Raw genomic sequence first — 18330 nt, forward strand, 5'->3', positions numbered from 1 at the left:
GATGGCTCTGGACTTCAGTGCCATGTCAGTTGGCCCAGCTTTGGAGTTTGTGTTGCTGAGTGTGATGGAGTTGGACTCAGATGTGACATTTCTGCACATGCCTCTTCTGTTACATTTACTGACCTCTGTTTGGTGCTGGGGTTGGTGTGTATTCAGGAGACCTGAATCTCTGGACTGTCCATGTGACAGCCAGGCCCTGGGCCTCAACACACTTGTAACTCCTACCCTCTAGTTTATTGGACTTACCCCAGCCAACGAACAAGGAGGTGAAGAAGGTCAACCACCATACCAGGGAGCCAAGAGTGCCTACAATTGCAAGCAGGAGAATTGCATCCATCATCCATGTGGTATCTAAACCCCCTCTCGATATAGAGGTGGAGTGGACATAACCATCCCAGGGTCCACAGTATGGAGGACTAGAGTATGGATTAGAGTGGACTTACTGATATTCTACTATGAAACTATAGTGATTAGTAATGGAAGAAATTGTTGCATTGATGTGGAGAAAGTGGCCACAGTAGCTCCTGAGGGCAGGGAGAGTGAAGAAGAGATGGGATGTGGGGGCATTTCTGGAACTTGGAGTTGTCCTGGGTGGTACTGCAGGGACAGATGCTGGACATTGTATGTCTTGCCAGAACCCACTCAATGTAGTGGGGAAGAGTGTAAACTACAATGTAAACCATTATCCATGTGGTGCAGCAGTGCTCCAAAATGTAGTCACCAAATGCAATGAATGTCCCACGATGAGAAAGAAGTTGTTGATGTAGGGAGAAGTGGGGTCAGGGGGGTGAGGAGCATATGAGGACCTCATATTTTTTAATGTAACATTAAAAAATAAAGAGAGGAAAAAGAATATGATGATACATGGGAAAATACAATTAATGTAACTTGTGGACATAGTTAACAGCAATATTGTAATATTTTTGCATCAATGTCAAAAAAGTACTATATCAATGCTGGGGGTCAATAATAGGGGGTATGGGATTTTTTCTATTGGAGTAAGGAAATTTTCTAAAATTGACAGACAATGACAACACAACTCTGTGATGAAACTGAAAGCATTCAGTGTACAATTTGGATGGACCGTATAAGGCATAGGACTGTATAAAACAGCAAACCATGTGGTTAACAGGACAAATATGAGAATATTTTCTCATGAGCTCTACAACATGTATAATGATAATACATGATATTAATAATAGACTACTATGTGGAAAAAATACACCAAATGTAAGCAATAAAAAAAAATGTACTCAGGTCCTATTTGAAATGATGGTAACATTTTGGTGACAGATGGTGGTGAAAGTATGTAAATTGTTATGCAATTTACAGCTCTGAAGTATGTATCTGAACATGATTATAGGGGAAATGCTAGATTATAGATATAATAACAGAATAAAAATTTTGAAAACTCTATAGCAATATACTAAATAAACAGTGAACCCTAAGTTAAAACATGGACCTTAGTTACTAGCACAATTATAAACATGTGCTATCATCAATTATAACAAATGTTCCACATCACTGCAAGGTGTTAGTGATGGGCTGATGAATAGGAATCCTGTATTTTATGCATGATTTTTCTGTAAACCCACAACTTCTCTAATAAAGAAAAGTAAATAAATCCAAATATTTTGTTGAGTGTTGTCCTCACATATATTTTCCTTATATATTCTGGCAATAGAATTTTGTAACCTTAGAGGAAATGGTGATAGATATCATAGTTTTGTTGAGTAGCATTCTCACTGATGGGTGGTCTTTCCCCAGATCCCTCCTCAAGAAAGCTCAGTCCTACCATACCATATACACAGACACCCTAATAAGTATACATACTCACAGTGCACAACCATGGGCTGCTTTCTCATTAAGAAATATCTAAATACTTCCCAGTAAAAATATTTTAGCAAACCAAATTAAACAGAAATTTGAATAGGTAGCCAGAACTAATTAACGTTGGAATAGACAGAACCTCAGTATTCCAGAGGGTTCCATGGATCGAGAAGAAAGATAAGTTACTTATGGGAACAGTCCCTAGTAATAAAACACTAGTAGAGGTCTTCCTGGCACTGATGAAAAACATTGCTTACACTATGCTTTTTTTTTTTCTTGAGCCTCCCCCTGACTGACAGGCAGGAGTACCACAGTCAGAAATGTGTGGAAGTAATGCAGTCATTTTACTGAGGCAAGATCAGTACCTGAACTAGGAAATGTCTAGAGATAAGGAAACAAAGTCACAAGATTGAGAATTGGTTTTGTGATTTATAGGATGTTGGTAAAAGGGTTAATTGGAGTAACAGTGATTCCTTGATACAAAAAAATGAATAACCAAAAAGAGCATAGGTGCTGATAGTCTGCTAGATTCATTACATACTTGATCAGTGTTTATGTATATACTAAAATATTTGGCATTTCAGGCATAACATATTTCATTATTAATACATGGTTGTAAATATCATAAGGGGTTTTCTGTAGAAGTGAGAAGAGTACAGTATATGGCATCATACAAAAAGAGATCGTATCATTTATTTCAATTCAGTATGAATTTATTTAGATCTAATTATGTAACAGACACATTGTTAATAACACATATATGAAGATGACAGAACATAATATATGTCTCAAACACTGCATAAACATACCTCATATGGAAGAAGCACTGGTATATAATTTGAAATAAAATAAAATTACAAAAATTAGAAATATAAGAATAAAGGAGAAAATGGAACTAATTGTGGACTATTGGTGGGTCTACAAAATCATTCTTAATAGTGAAATTGAAGATGGAGTATGAATTTTATGTAAGAGATTGACCTTTCAGATTAGGGGAAGGAACATCCTAAGCAAATGAGATAGAAGTAAAAAACTCTAGAGATGAGAGAGATTGTGGGTAGATTTGAAAAATGGAAAGGTGTTCTATGTAGCTGCTAAAATATTTCAGCATAGATGCAAGCTACAAGGAAGAAATGGCAAGATGGCACATTAAGGAGTACCAAGAGTCAGCTCACCAAACAGGGTAGTTAGTAATCACTCAGAGCAATCTAAAGCACCTATTTGGGACCCCCAGGAGACCAGAAATGTATCCTGCAACATCCTTAAAGGAATGGAAAGAAGAAACTGCCCATCTACAGAGATTTGTGAATAGAGCACTCCATGCCCTGGAGTCTGGTGTTCACACTTCACTGGAAGCACAAACGACCTTGGGAGCTCTTCCATGGCTAGAGTTCAAAGGTCCATTTCCCAAAAACAGGGGAGGAAGAGACAGTTGAGCATCAATTTCAGCTACTAATTAGTAAATTCTGTTGACTAAAGTATAATCCTAAGAACAGCTAAAGTTTGAAAATACGTCAGAAAGAGGCCAGTACCTGCCATTTTAACTCTGTTCCTGGCATGAGGGAAAGTGAGGCTGATTAAAAATAACAGTGAAAGTGGGAATCAGCATCAATACATCCATGTGAGATTGCAGCTCTAGCCTGAGCTCTACGCAACTCCAGCAGGGAGGAAGCTGCAGGGACATGCACCAGTCTCTCCAGGAAACTGCAGTTCATGCAGTGGAAGCTAGTACTCATACTACTCTGGTGGTCCCTCAGGAGTATTCTGTGGTTGGATTTGGAAGCCCCACTTCCCAAATACAAGGGCGGAAGAGACAATTGACCACCAACTTCAGCTACCGATTGATAAATTTGGTTGGTTTAAGTATCAGATCTTATAGGAATGAAAGGCACAATAAATGAAATTAAAATATGGTGGAGGCATAAAACAACAGATTTGTGGAGGCAGAAGAAAAGATCAATGAGCTTGGAGACATGGCCCCCAAAAGCAAACTGCAAAAGAACAGTTGAAGAAAAGAATGAAAAAAAATTGAACAGGGTCTCAGGGAAATAAATGATGGCAAGAGATATACAAACATGCATATCATGGGAGTCCCACAAGGAGAAGAGAAGGGAAAGGGGCAGAAGTAATATTTGAAGAAATAATGGTAGAACTTTCCTCAACTCTATTGAAGGACATAGATATCTCTGTCTAAGAAGCACAGCACACTCCCATCCAAATAAATATAAGTAGACCAATTCCAAGATATATACTAATTATAATGTCAAATGCCAAAGAAAAAGAAAGAATTCTGAGAGCAGCAAGAGAAAGCAATGTATGACACATAAGGGATATCAATAATATTAAATGCTGATTTCTCATCAGAAATCATGGATGCAAGAATGCAGTGTTATGATATATTTAAGCTACTGCAAGAGAAAAACTGCCAGCTAAGAACCTTATGTCTGACAAGACTGTTGTTCAAAAAGGAGGGCTAGTTTAAAACATTCACAGATAAGCAGAACAGAGAGTTTATAATAAGAAGACCAGCTTTGCAGAAAATACTAAAGGGAATGCCACAGCCTGAAATTAAAAAAAAAAAAAAAAAAAAAAGGAGAGAAAGACCTGGAAGTGAGTTGAGAAATGAAGAATATATCAGTAAAAGTAACTAAAAATTTTGAAAGAGTGATCATGAAAATAAAATATGACAGGTAAAACCTGAAGGAAAAACCTGTATAAAAGAACGGCCATTGTAGTAAATAACATTGAATGTTAATGGAATAAACTCTCCAAACAAGAGACACAGACTGGCAAAAGGCATAAAAAAATATGATCCATCTACATGCTGCCTATAAGAGGTTCACCTTAGACCCAAGGATACCAATCAATCGAATGTGAAAGTCTGAAAAAATATATTCCACATAGCAGTAAACACCAAAAAATAAATAAATAAACAAAAAGTTAGAGTAGCTGCACTTATATCAGGTGAAATAAACTTAAAAATATTATTAATTGTATTCAGTTACTTTGTTGGCTTCAATTTTGTAGAAGTTTTGGATCGTAGTAGGTTTAGAACTGTGGCAAGGGAGGATATTTGGTGTGGGGTGTGCGAGACAGGGAAGTATGGAAGGAACTTTACCTGGGACATATCTATAAGGCATATAAATGTTTTCAAGTGTTCATGTGGCATGGTCACAATGGATGGAGGGCCAGAAGTTAACCAACAAATTATCAAATTCCCGTCCTGGAGAGCTCTGCCACATTCTCTGATGGGAAAGCAAGAATCCCCTGAAAAAAGGGGCAGTAAATAGTGAAGGAGGAATGGATCATTGATGGGCCATTGATTGTGATGACTGTACTTATGAACCTATACTTTTGAAATTGAAATTAAACATAGTATTATAGGGTGCCTAAGCACTACCTCCTGAGAGCTTCTTTGTTATTCAATGTGGCTTCTTCTAAGGCAAACAGCCTATAAATGCATTTCCTTCCCTCCAGCATGGGACATCACTCCCAGGGATGAGTCTCCCTGTCACCAAGGGACTATTATAAAGCACCAACTAGCAATGCAACTGGAAAAGACTTTGACGAATGGGGTAAAGTGTAAATACTAGTGAGTTTATATGGCTAAGAGACTTCAAAGAGAGTTGGGAGTTCATTTCAGAGGGTACATTTATGCACATCTCAGCAGGAACTCAATGACTGCTAAAGTAAATATTACCACAAATAATAGGGCTTCTGAGGGCTCTGGAGACATTCAGGCACTATATGCAGGGCAGACAGCTCAGAAGTTTGGTACCCAGCCATTGAACCCTACTTTGGAATTTATGCTCCCCAGTGTGATAGAGTTGGACACAACTGTATTTTCCCTACATATGACTCTGCTGCCCTTTTATTTAAACCTATACTTCATACTGGAGTTGATAGTTGTATGTCTAAGAGATTTAAATCTTTGGGCTCTCCATGTGCCAGCTGGACCCTGAATCTCAACAGATTTGTAACACTTACTCTCCATTTCATTGGACTCACCCAGGACAAATAAGGTGATGATTACTGACAATGAACTTCTCAAGGAACAGGGAGAGTCTAGAACTACAAGTAAGAAAGGTTCGTCCATCTGGCCCATGCATTTAAGACCTTTCTCAATTAGAGGTGAAGTGGGCATCATCATCACAGAATCCTCAGGATTCAAGAATGGACAATGAACTAGAGTAGACTTACAGTTGTTCTACTGTAGACTTATTATGATCCTAGAAATGGAAGAACCTTTATCATGGATATGGAGGCAGTGGCCACTGGAGGTTCTGAAGCGAGGGAAAAGGGAGCATGTGTGTAATATGGGGCATTTTCAGGACTTGGGAATTGTCCTTAATGACATTGCAATGACAGATACTGGCCATTATATATCTTGTAATAAGTTGCAAAAATGTGTAGGAAAGAGTGTAAACTAAAATGTAAACTATAATCATCACTTAGTGGCACTGCTCCAAGATCTGTCTATCAATTACAGCAAATGTACCACACTAAGGAAGGATGTTTTTGATATGAGAAAATGTGGTAGTGCTAGGGAGCAGGACATATCAGAATCCCCTATATTTTGTGTGTAACATTTATGTAATCTAAATTTATTTTTAAACAAAAAATAAAAATTAAATAAAGCAAATCTATTATTAGAGACTAGGAAGGATTCTACATTAATAAAAAGGGCAATTCATCGGGAAGAAATAATAATCATAAATATATGCACCTTATCAGGATATATGAAGCAAACACTGGCAAAACTAAAGGGAGAAATAGATAGAATAATAGTTGAAGAATTCAATACACAACTCTCAGCATTGGATAGAAACTCTGGACAGAGGATCAATAAAGAAACTGAAAGCTTGAATAATAGGATAAATGGACTACATCTAATAGACATATACAGAATATAGCACTCCAAAACAGCAAGATATACATTATTTTCAATTCTCATGGATCTTTTTCTAAGATAGACCATACGTTGAACCACAAAGCAGATCTTAATAAATTCAACAAGAATGAAATTATACAAATCACTTTTTCATATCAAAATGGAATAAAGTTGGAAATCATCAAGGAGCAGAAAAAAAGGAAATTCAGAAATATATGGAGATTAGATAACAAACTGAAATAATCAGTGGGTCAAATAAGAACTTTCATAGAAATTAATAAATATCTCAAGACAATGACAATGAGAGCACAATATATATGAACCTGTGGGATGCTGTGCAGACAGTGCTGAAAGAGTAATTTATAGCTCCCAATGCTTACATTTTTTTTAAAAGAAGGAGCTAAAATCAATCACCTAAGTACACAGCTCCAGAAAATTGAAAAAATAACAGCAAATTAATTCCTAAGCAAGTAGAAGGAATGAAATAACAAAGATCAGAACAGAAATAAATGAAATTGAGGAAAAAAAAGCATAGAGGGAATTAACAAAAGCAAAAGTTGGTTCTCTCAGAAGATTAAAAAGGTTGAAAAAAGTCCTTAGACTAACAAAGAAAACGAGAGAAGATGTAAATAAATAAAATTAAAATTAAAATGGGGACATTCCTACTGATTTCTTATGATAAAATATATCATAAGAAGATACTATGAATAACCATATGCCAAAAGAAACAGTCAATGTAGATGAAATGGAAAAATTCCTAGGAATATATGAATTACCTACACCAACACTAGAAATTATTTAAAAATTCAGAAACCAGTCACAAGAGATTGAAGTAGTCATCAAACAACTCCCCAAAATGAAATGCCTAGTACCAGATAGTTTCACACATGAGTTCTACTATGTTTTCAAGAATATTTAATACCAATCTTACTCAAGCTCTTCCAAAAAATTGAACAATAAAGAATGCTACCAGACTCAGTCTGTGAAGATAGTATCACCAAAATACCAAAGCCAGATTATGATATTACAAAAAAGGAAATTACAGAATGATTTCCCTAATGAATACAGATGCAAAAATCCTCAAGAAAATACTTGCTAATTGAATCCAACAAAATATTAGAAGAAGTAAAACTTTTGCTATTCACAGATGATATGATCCTATATCCAGCAAGTCCGGAAAAATCAACAACATATCTACTAGAGCTAATAAATGATTTTAGTAGAGGGTCAGGTTACAAGACCAGTACGCAAAAATCTTTGATGTTTCCATGCACCAGCAATGCACAATCTGAGGAGGAAATCAGGAAAAATTTTCCATTTACAATAGCATCTAAAAAAATCAAATATTTAGTAAGAAACTTACCAAGGATGTAAAGCACTTCCATTCAGAAAACTAAAATGCATTGTTTAAAATTTTTTTTTTAAAGACCTACATAACTGGAAGGATATTCCATGCTCATGGATTGGAAGATTAAATATTATTAAGATGTCAATTCTACCCAAATTGATAAGCAGATTCAATGCAATCATGATATAAATTGTTTTTAAACAAATGGAAAACAAAATTATCAAATTTATTTTGAAGGGTAAGAGATGCTAAGAAGCCAGAAACATCTGAAAAATGAAAAGTGAATTTGGAGGACTCTCACTTCTGGACTTTAAATCATATTGCCTAGCTACAGTGGTTAAAACAGCATGGTACTGGCATAAAGATAGACACATAGACCATTGGGGCTAAACTAATATTCCAGAAGCAGACTATCACATCTGTGGTCTAGTGACATTTGACAAGCCTGTCAAACTCCCCCAGCTGGGAAAGAACAGTCTATTCAACAAATGGTGCTGGAAGAACTGGATATCCATATCCAGAAGAAAGTAAGATGACCCCTATATCACACTTTATACTACAATTAACTCAAAATGGATCAGACTTAACTATAAAAGAAGAACCACACAGCTCTGTGTTATTCAGCCAAAGGGTTGCTGATGTATAGAACTACAGTATTTATTTGGGGTAAAAGCTTACAGTTGCATGACCCTAGAGAGTACAACTCAAGATTATTTCCTTACCAAAGTCTGTAGCCAAGTTTTGAAGAAAGATGAAAGATGAGCTCCATCTAGTCTCTCCTTCCTTCTTCCTCTTAAGGCTGCATTCTCTTTGGCTGCAAACTATTAGGTGAGTGGCTCATCTCTCCTCAGGGTTCCAGGATCAAAACTGGAAAAGTTCTCTCTCTTTTTTGTCTGTGGATCTCTTTTGTTTTCTTCTGTGTGTCTTCTTGAGAGAGTGCCCATTTTATATAGCCCACCAAGGGGGCAGGGACTTAGAATGAGTTACATCCTACTGAAGTGGTTGAATCAAAGCCCTAACCATAATGTAATTTAATCAAGAAATCTCAGCTGACTCAAATACAATCAAAGGGGATCATGCCCAGAAGAAAAGATCAGTTTACAAACATAATCTTACTTTTTAGAATTCATAAATAATATCCAAGTATGACAAAGTGTTAGAAGAAAAAGTTGGAAAACATTTTCAAAACCTGGTGGTAAGTGGTGGATTCTTAAGCTTTGTACCACAAGCATGAGCAAAGAAAGAAAAATAAAATACTTAAATACTTTTGTGATTCAAAGGACTTTGTCAAGAAGGTGAAAAGGTAGCCCACTCAATGGGAGAAAATATTTGGAAAACACATATCCAATAAGGGATTGTTTTCCATTCTGTATAAAGAGATTATATAATTCAACAATAAAAGAGCAACCAACCCAATTTATAAAATGGGGCAACAGATTCAAGGAGACATTTCCCCAAAGAGGAAATATGATTGGCTAAAATGCATGTGAAAAATGTTCTATATCACTAGCTATTAGGGAAATACAAATTAAAATGACAATGTGGTACCACCTCACACTGCAAGAAAGAGCCATTATTTAAAAAAATAGAAAACTGTAAGTTCTGGGTAGGATGTGGAGAAATAGGAACACTCCTTCACTGTTGGTAGAATTGTAAAAAAGTGCAGCCTCTGTGGTAGACAGTTCAGTGGTTCCTCAGGAAGCTAAATTTAGAACTGTCATATGGTCCAGTAATTTCCCTACTAGGAATATATCCAAAAGAACTGAAAACTGTGACTTGAACATACATCGGGACACCAATGTTAATAGCAGCATTATTCACAATTGTCAAAAGAGGGAAACAATACAAATGTCCATCAACCAATGAATGGATAAAAGAAAAGGGGAATATACACATGATGGGATATTATGCTGAAATAAGAATAAATTAACTTGGGGCAATATAATAATATGGAAGAATCTTGAAGACATTATGCTAAGTGAAGTAAGCCAGACACAAAAGGACAAATATTGCATGATCTCATTAAAGTGATCTAAATGCTAAGAATAAATGCATGGATTTCAAACCTAGAGTATAGTTTATTAGGAGATAAGCAGAGGGCTGAAGAGGACTACTGATGCTTAATGAATGTAGAAACTGTAATTAACTTGACTGTTAGAAAGGGGGAAATGGATAGAGTTGATAGGTAGCCCAATATAGTGTGTAGAAGCTCATTTATAAATGGAAATGTGGCTGGAAATGGTAGTCTAAGGATGTAAATGTCAATTGAAAGAAAGCTAGAGAACAATCTAGGGATTAATAATATGGTGAGCCTTGAGGTGGATGAGAATTGTGGTTGATGGTACAGATGCAAGAGTGTCCTTCTGTGATCTAGTGCAGATATACATCACCATTGTGGGGTAATGGGAACAAGGAGAAGCATGAGAAAATACAATTGGTATGATGTATGGAATGTAGTTAGCAGTAATATTGTAATAGTCTTGCATCTATGTCAAGGATGTACTGGGCTGATAATGGGGTTTTTTTTAAAAAGCGTGTCAATGTATACACTGTTCCATGGTTGGTTGTAATTGTCTTATGATATTATCTCATAATCTGTGACAAATGTTCCAACATGGTGTGGTGTGTTGGCAAAAGTGTGTTATATGGAAATTCTACAAATGTGCATAATTGCTTTGTAAGTCCACAGCTTCTGTAATAAAAAAATATATTTTGGAAATAATATTGAGTGGACAACCAGCATTATGGTGGTGAAGTAGGGAGCTCCTAGAATCAGCTCCTGTTACAGGGCAGTTAGTAAACACCCAGAGCTATCTGGAGCTACCTGAATCATCTGTTTGAGGGCTCCGGGAGATATGAAGAGCATCCTGCAACATACTTGAAGGAAGATTCATAAGTAGAGTGCTTCATGCCATGGAGGCCAGTACCCATCCTCCACTGGAGGCCCAAGCTGCCTCCGGAGCTGTTCTGTGGTTGGAATTGAAAGCTTCACTTCACAAAAATGGAGGAGAAAGAGATGGTTGTGCACCAACTTCAGCACTGATGAGTAAGTTAAGGTGGCTAAAGTATAAACCTAAGAACAGCTAAAGTTTGCACCTGTCCAAGTCAGAAAGAGTCTGGTAGCCACCATCTTAACTCTGCACCTGGCATGAGAGGAAGCTGGGCAGACTGAAAATCTCAGTGCTGGTAGGGACCAGCATCTTCCCATTCAGATTAGATTGCAGCTTCATTCTAAGTCCCAGCCCCACCCCTGGCATGGAGGAAGCTGGGGAAACCTGCACCAGCCTCTCCAGGAAATTATCAGCCAAGTCAAGGAGGCTGGTGATTATCCTACTCTAGCAGTGCAAGCCACCCCAGGAGTTATTCTATGGCTGGAATTGGAAGCTCCATTTCCCAAAAACAGGGGAGGAGGAGGCAGTTGCCAACTGATTTTGACTACTGATTAGTAAACTCAGCTGGCAAAAGTATAACCATTGGAATGCTAGGGTAGGAACCTGTTCAAATTGGAAAGACACTGGTGGCCAACATTTTGACTACACTCCCAGCATGAGGGGAAATGGGGTTTAGCAAAAACCAGTGACAATAGGAACTGATCTCTTTCACCCAGAGCAACTTGCAGCCCCAGGCTAGGCTTCAGTACCCCCTCTGGCAGGGAAGAGGCTGGTGGGTCCTACACCAGCATATCCAGGTAACTGCAGGTACCTTTGACTGGCAAAGACTAAATAACTGGAAGTCAACTGGGGCAACTGCAGTCATCTTGATCCTGCACTGTATAGATGGCTGCCCACACCTGCAGCTCCATCCCTGCCCCAGGCAGAGGAGAAAGGGATGTGAAGCTTCATCAGTTTTGCTGGGCAACTACAGTCTAGACCTGCATGACTTGGATTATTCCAAACAGCTGTGACTCTGTCCCTACCCCTGGAAAGATGGGAGAAGCTTCACCAGTCCCTGGGGTAACAAGGGCAGCTTGAAGCTCCACAGCTTATAGCAGCTACTACATCCTTGCCTCCTACCTCACAACCAGCAAGGAAGAAAGGGCAGGAAGCCCTAAACTAAAGAGAAAAATTACACCCAGAATAAATGCTCTATAGTAAGGCAGATGCCAAGGCACCAAGCAAAATTACAATCCACACCATGAAACAGGAAGATATGACCCAGCTAAAAGAAAAAGAAAGCCTCCAGATGACATAAGGAATTGAGACAAGAAATCATCCATGTTAAAAGAAATCTTAATAAATTCAATGATATGTCTAAAGAGATTAAGGACACTAAGAAGACATTGGATGAGCACAAAGAATAATTTGAAAATAGCAGAACTTATGGTAATAAAAGATGCAATAAATGAAATTTTTAAAAAAATTGGAATCATATAATATAATAGCAGATTTGAGGAGGCAGAAGGATTGAAGAAATGGACTCTGAAAGTGGACATACAAAAGAACAGATGAAGGAAGAAAAGGAAAAATTTGAACAAGGTTTCAGGGAACTGAATGTCAGCAAAAGACATGGAAATATACATGTCATGGGTGTCCCAGAAGAAAAGAGAAGGGAAAAGGGGCAGAAGGAATATTTGAAGAAATAATGGTGGAAAATTTCCCAACCTTATTGAAGGACATAGATATTCATGTCTAAGAAACACAATTCCAAAAATATATAAATAGACCAACTCTGAAAAACATAACATTCAGAATGTCAAATGCCGAAGACATAGAGAGAATTCTGAGAAAAGCAAGAGAAAAATAATGCATAACATATACGGAATACCCAATAAGATTAAGTGCTTATTTCTCACCAGAAACCGTGGAGGCAAGAAGACAGTGGTATGATTTACTTAAGATACTATCAGAGAAAAACTTTTAGCCAGGAATCTTATATCAGCAAGACTGTTTTTTCTTTTTCTTTTTCTTTTTAAAATGAGGGCAAGGCTGGAATATTCACAGAAAAACAGAAACTGAGAATTTCTAAGCAAGACACCACATTTTCAAGAAATACTAAAGGATGTGCTACAGTCTATAAAAAAAAGATAGGAGAGAGAGGCCTGGAAGAGTCTAGAAATGAAGATTATATCAATAAAAGTAACCAAAATTGTCAAAAGAGTGATAAAAATAAAATATGACAGATAAAATGCAAATAGGAATAAACTAATTATGTAAAGTACGTGTATTCAGAAAACTGCAACTCAATATTAAAAGAAATCATAAAAGCTCTAAATAACTAGAAGAACATTCCATGCTCATGGATTGGAAGATTAAATATCATTAAGATATCAGTTCTACTCAAATTGATATACAGATTCAATGCAATCTCAATGAAAAAATCCACCAGCATTAAAAAAAATGGAAAGCACAATTATCAAATCGTACTGAATAATCAGAAACATCATAAAAAGGAAAAGCAAATTTATCTCCAGACTTTAAATCGTATTACCTAGCTATAGTGGTGAAAGCAGCATGGCACTGACATAAAGACAGACACATGGACCAATGGAACCAAATTGATGGTTCAGAAATAGACCCTCACATGTATGGTCAAGTGATTTTTGACTACCCTGTCAAACCCACACAGCTCGAGCAAAGCAGTCCATTCAACAAACAGTGCTGAAAGAATAGGATATCCATAGCTGAAAGAAGGACAGAGGACCCTTATCTCACACCTTATCCAAAAATTAGCTCAAAATGAATCAAAAACCTAAAAATAAAAGCAAGAACCATATAGCTTCTAGAAGAAATTTTGGGAAAATATCTTCAAGACCTGGTGCTAGGTGGTGGATTCTTAAAGGGGATAAGAGAAGGACTGAGAGGGACTACTGATCTTTAATGTATGTGTGGAAACGTATAGAGTGGATGGTAACAAATAGTGATTAACATCTATTTTATAAATAGTTTACTGTAAAAGTGTGGAAACTTATAGAGTGGATAGTAACAAATAGTGATTAACATCTATTTTATAAACAGTTTAGTGTAAAAGTGTGGAAACATATAGCATGGATGGTAACAAATAGTGATTAACATCTATTTTATAAATAGGGATGTGGTTGAAAATTGTCGTCTAGGTGTATAAATGCCAAATGACAATGCTAGAGAATGATCTAGTAACCGAATAGCACAGTAAATCAATAGGTTGTTGAGAATTGTGGTTGATGGTATAGAGGCAAGAGAGCTCTTTGTGAGCTAGAGCAAATGTACATCACTACGTAGGGTGGTGAGAATGTGGAGAAGCATGGGAAAAAATACAACTGGAGTGATCTATGGAGTGTGATTAGCAGTAATAACATAATATTTTTGCATTTATGCTAAAGAAGTCTTGTGTTGATAATGGGGCTGTATGGAAAATGTGAGTCAAATGTATACTAGGTTGTGGTAACAATCAGATGATATTATCTTATCTGTAACAAATGTCCCACCACAGTGTGGTGTGTTGATAGAGGGATGTTGTTTAGGAATTATGCACATGTTCATGACTGTTTTATACGTTTACATCTTCTGTCATAAAGAATATATTTAAAAAATAATAATAAGGTTGGTTGGGGGAAAGACACACCAAATGTAAAATAAGGATGATAATTGTCAGATTTTGACAATGTTCTTTCATAATTTGTAACAAATGTCTCACAACAATCCAAGCTGTTGGTAGAGGGTTGATGTATGGGACCCTTTTATGATGTTATACATTTTTGCTTTATAAGTTCATAACTTTTACTACACACTTATTGTTTATGTATGTACACATATAAGTTATATAAAGATAATAAAAATTGGGTCGTTTTGGGGAAAAATACTTTGGTTAGTAGTAATATTTTGACTGTGCTCTTTAATCATAGTTAAAAATGTTTAACTACAGTGCAAGGTATTGGAGGTAGGGTGAGTTATTAGAGTCCTGTATGATGTTATGTACATTTGTTTTGTAAGATCAAAACTAATACTATACACTTATTGTTTATGTATGTTTATGCATGAGTGATATACTTCAATAAATTAAAATAATAATACTATTCAGAGGGTTTGGGGCAAAACACCATTTGTAAGATATGGACTATAGTCAGTAGTAATATTTTGGCCATATTCTTTCATAATTTGAAATAAATATCTCACAACAATGCAAATTCTTTTTTGTGGGATGATATATGGGATCCCTGTAGGATGTTATGCATGTTTGTTTTTAAGTCCACAACTTTTACTATGCACTTATTATTTATTTGTTTTCATGTATGAATGACATACTTCAATAAAATTTTAAAAAATGTAAAAATATATTCTAGCAGACTAAAACAAAAAGTAGGGTAATAGGAAAAGTCTTAACTTTTCTTTCCATTATGCTTTGTACCACACTAAAATTTTATGTATTATAGTCTATGCAATTTTACATCTTTACAAAAGTTATTTTGCCACATTCTCATAGATATTTCAAAAAATGCAACTAATACAAATTAAGCAAATTGCCAGGAACTGAACTAAACTAAACTAAATTAAATTAAAGTTAAACACTTTAAAGTGTAGTTTTCTATATGAATAACAGTAAAATATTTTTTGGCCTATATATGGTAATGTCAATTAGTAAAACTCCAAAACAAAAATTAAATTATTTCTAAAGTATCTCTAATGATGAGTATTCTGGGGCACAGTATTAGAGACACAATGACTATCACCTTATGTACTTTCATTCTGAATGTGCCATTTGAGATCATCTTTTCTGTATAGCAATTTTCATCTCCATATTTCTCAGGATATAGATGGGAGGATTCAGCAAGGGGAAAATTTTAGTGCAAAACACAGAAACTTCCTTGTTCTTGTTCTCACTGCCCTGCCATCAGGTAGAACTTAAATATAGATACAGTGCACAAAAACACAAAAAACTAAAGCCATTATGTGAGGGTAAAGATTGAGAAAGTTTTATGTCACCCTGTGGAGGACTGTGTGCTAAGACTATACCATCTGTGTATGTAAGAAGAAAAAAGGACAATAAAAAATACAACTACCGTCATTCCTAAATTAACAATAGCTAAGGTAATATCAACATGAGTCTCTTTGCAGATCAGTTTATTTTTTAGCAAATTTTCATTGTCTTTTTTAAAGATGCATAGATCATACAAAATGTTACATTAAAAATAAAAGACGTTCCCATATACTCCACTTCCTATCCCCCCACTCCTCCCACATCAACAACCTCTTTCATCAGTGTGGCACATTCACTGCATTTGGTGAATACATTTTGGAGCACTGCTACACCACATGGATTATAGTTCACATTGCAGTTTATGCTCTCCCCAGTGCATTCAGTGGGTTATGGCAGAATATATAATGTCATGCATCTGTCCCTGCAATATCATTCAGGACAACTCCAATTCCCCACAATACTCCCATTTCATATCTCTTCTTCCCTCTCCTTACCATAAGCAACTCTCGTGGCCACTGTCTCCACATCAGTAATACAATTTTTTCCATTGCTAGAGTCGCAATTGCTCTATAATAGAATACCAGTAAGTCCACTCTAATCTATATTTTATTCCTCCATTCTGTGGACCCTGGGATAGCGATGTCCACTTCACCTCTAAATCAAGATGGGGAGTAGATCCCACATGGTTGATGGATGTGATTCTCCTGCTTGCAAATGTAGACTCTCTCAGTTCCTTGGAGTGGTGATTGACCATCTTCACCTCCCTGTTAGTTGACCTGGTAAGTCCAATGAACTGGAGAATAGGTGTTACAAATCTGCTGAAGCTCAGTCCCAGCTGACACATGGATAGTCCAGAGATTCAAGCCTCCTGAGAATATACCAACCCACATCATATACATAGTAATTTATCTGATTAGGGCTACTGAAAAGTAAATTGAGCATCATGACCAGTAGAGGAACAGAGTGTCAAAATCCATACCCCATTGCACACCTTTACAGGTTCATGTTGACCACGTAGTCCTGGGACTTGACAATTGCAAATAGAGGTCAAAACCATGGACAGAATATGAATATCTCTATAGCAACCAAACAGTTGAGAGTGAGAGCTGGGTCATACAGCTGTTACAGGAAATGTTTTTACTGTGCAGCTAAGTCCCTGATAAGCTGGGGAACCACAGAAGATGTGTTTTGTTTGTGTGTTTATAATATATATATATATATATAATGTATTTATTATATATATATATATATTTCATATTTCTGCCAATAAAATTCTGTGGTCCTTTGAGAAAAAATTGATAATAGATGTCTTACAGTTTTGTTGAATTCTCTCTGTGGAATGAAAATTATGCCCTGTCCTCTCCTCAAGACTCCCAAGACCTCTGATTACCCACACAGACACACTCATCACAAAGGCACCCACACCTATCTTATGCACATTGTCTTTAGTTTTAAAAAATACAAGCAGTAGTTGGAAAAATACTGAATTAAATCAAATCAATCAGTGCTATGAATAACTATCATAACTAGTCAGTTAACTTTCTTTGGAATGGACAGAAAGGTTTTACCTGATATTCCAGAGATTTCCATGACCCTAAGGGAAAAACAGCATATGTTAATTGCAGAGAAGTTACCAAGATGACTTAGTGAAATAGGAGTTCTTGACACTAGAAACAAATGCTACTTATTCTAGGGTTGTTCCTTGATCTCACCCTGGATGTGGGATAAGAATACTTGATCAGGAAAACTGTGTGAAAAAATGTGATTGTTCTGGTGGGCAAAGACAAGACTTTGAGCAATGAGAAATGGCAGGTAAATGGGAGCCAAAGCACAGAGTGAGATTGGTTTAAGTGATTCATAAGATATCAGAGTAAGGGTGGTTGGAATAGTAATAATACCTTGATGAAGAACATAAATTTAAATATTATTATAGGTTGGATATATTTTCCTGGATTTTATTCCCACTCTGAGAAGCACTTGTGGACACAGCCTAAGTTTTTGTCCTTTCTGAACTCATTTACTTTATTATTAATGCATGATTGTTAATGCCATAAGGAATGTTCTGGATATGTGAGAACATTGTATGAAGCAAATAAGAACAGTAGATTGTATTTTTGAATTCACATCAGAACATTTATTTCATGCTAGGCACATTGCTAGAAAAGAGGCATACAAAGAAAAAAATGAGATATCATATAATTTGTTTCAGGCAAATTGTGAAAACCCAGTTCATAAAGAAGAAATGTTAGAGTAAGGTATTGAATAGTTTGAAATAGAGTCAACATACAGATGTATAGAAATATGAAAATGGGGAATAAAAATGAATTAATTCTGATGTGTTGATAGGTCTACAAAATCCTCCTGAATA

Source organism: Dasypus novemcinctus, chromosome 10 (assembly GCF_030445035.2).
Source record: "Dasypus novemcinctus isolate mDasNov1 chromosome 10, mDasNov1.1.hap2, whole genome shotgun sequence".
Taxonomy (NCBI): Eukaryota; Metazoa; Chordata; class Mammalia; order Cingulata; family Dasypodidae; genus Dasypus; species Dasypus novemcinctus.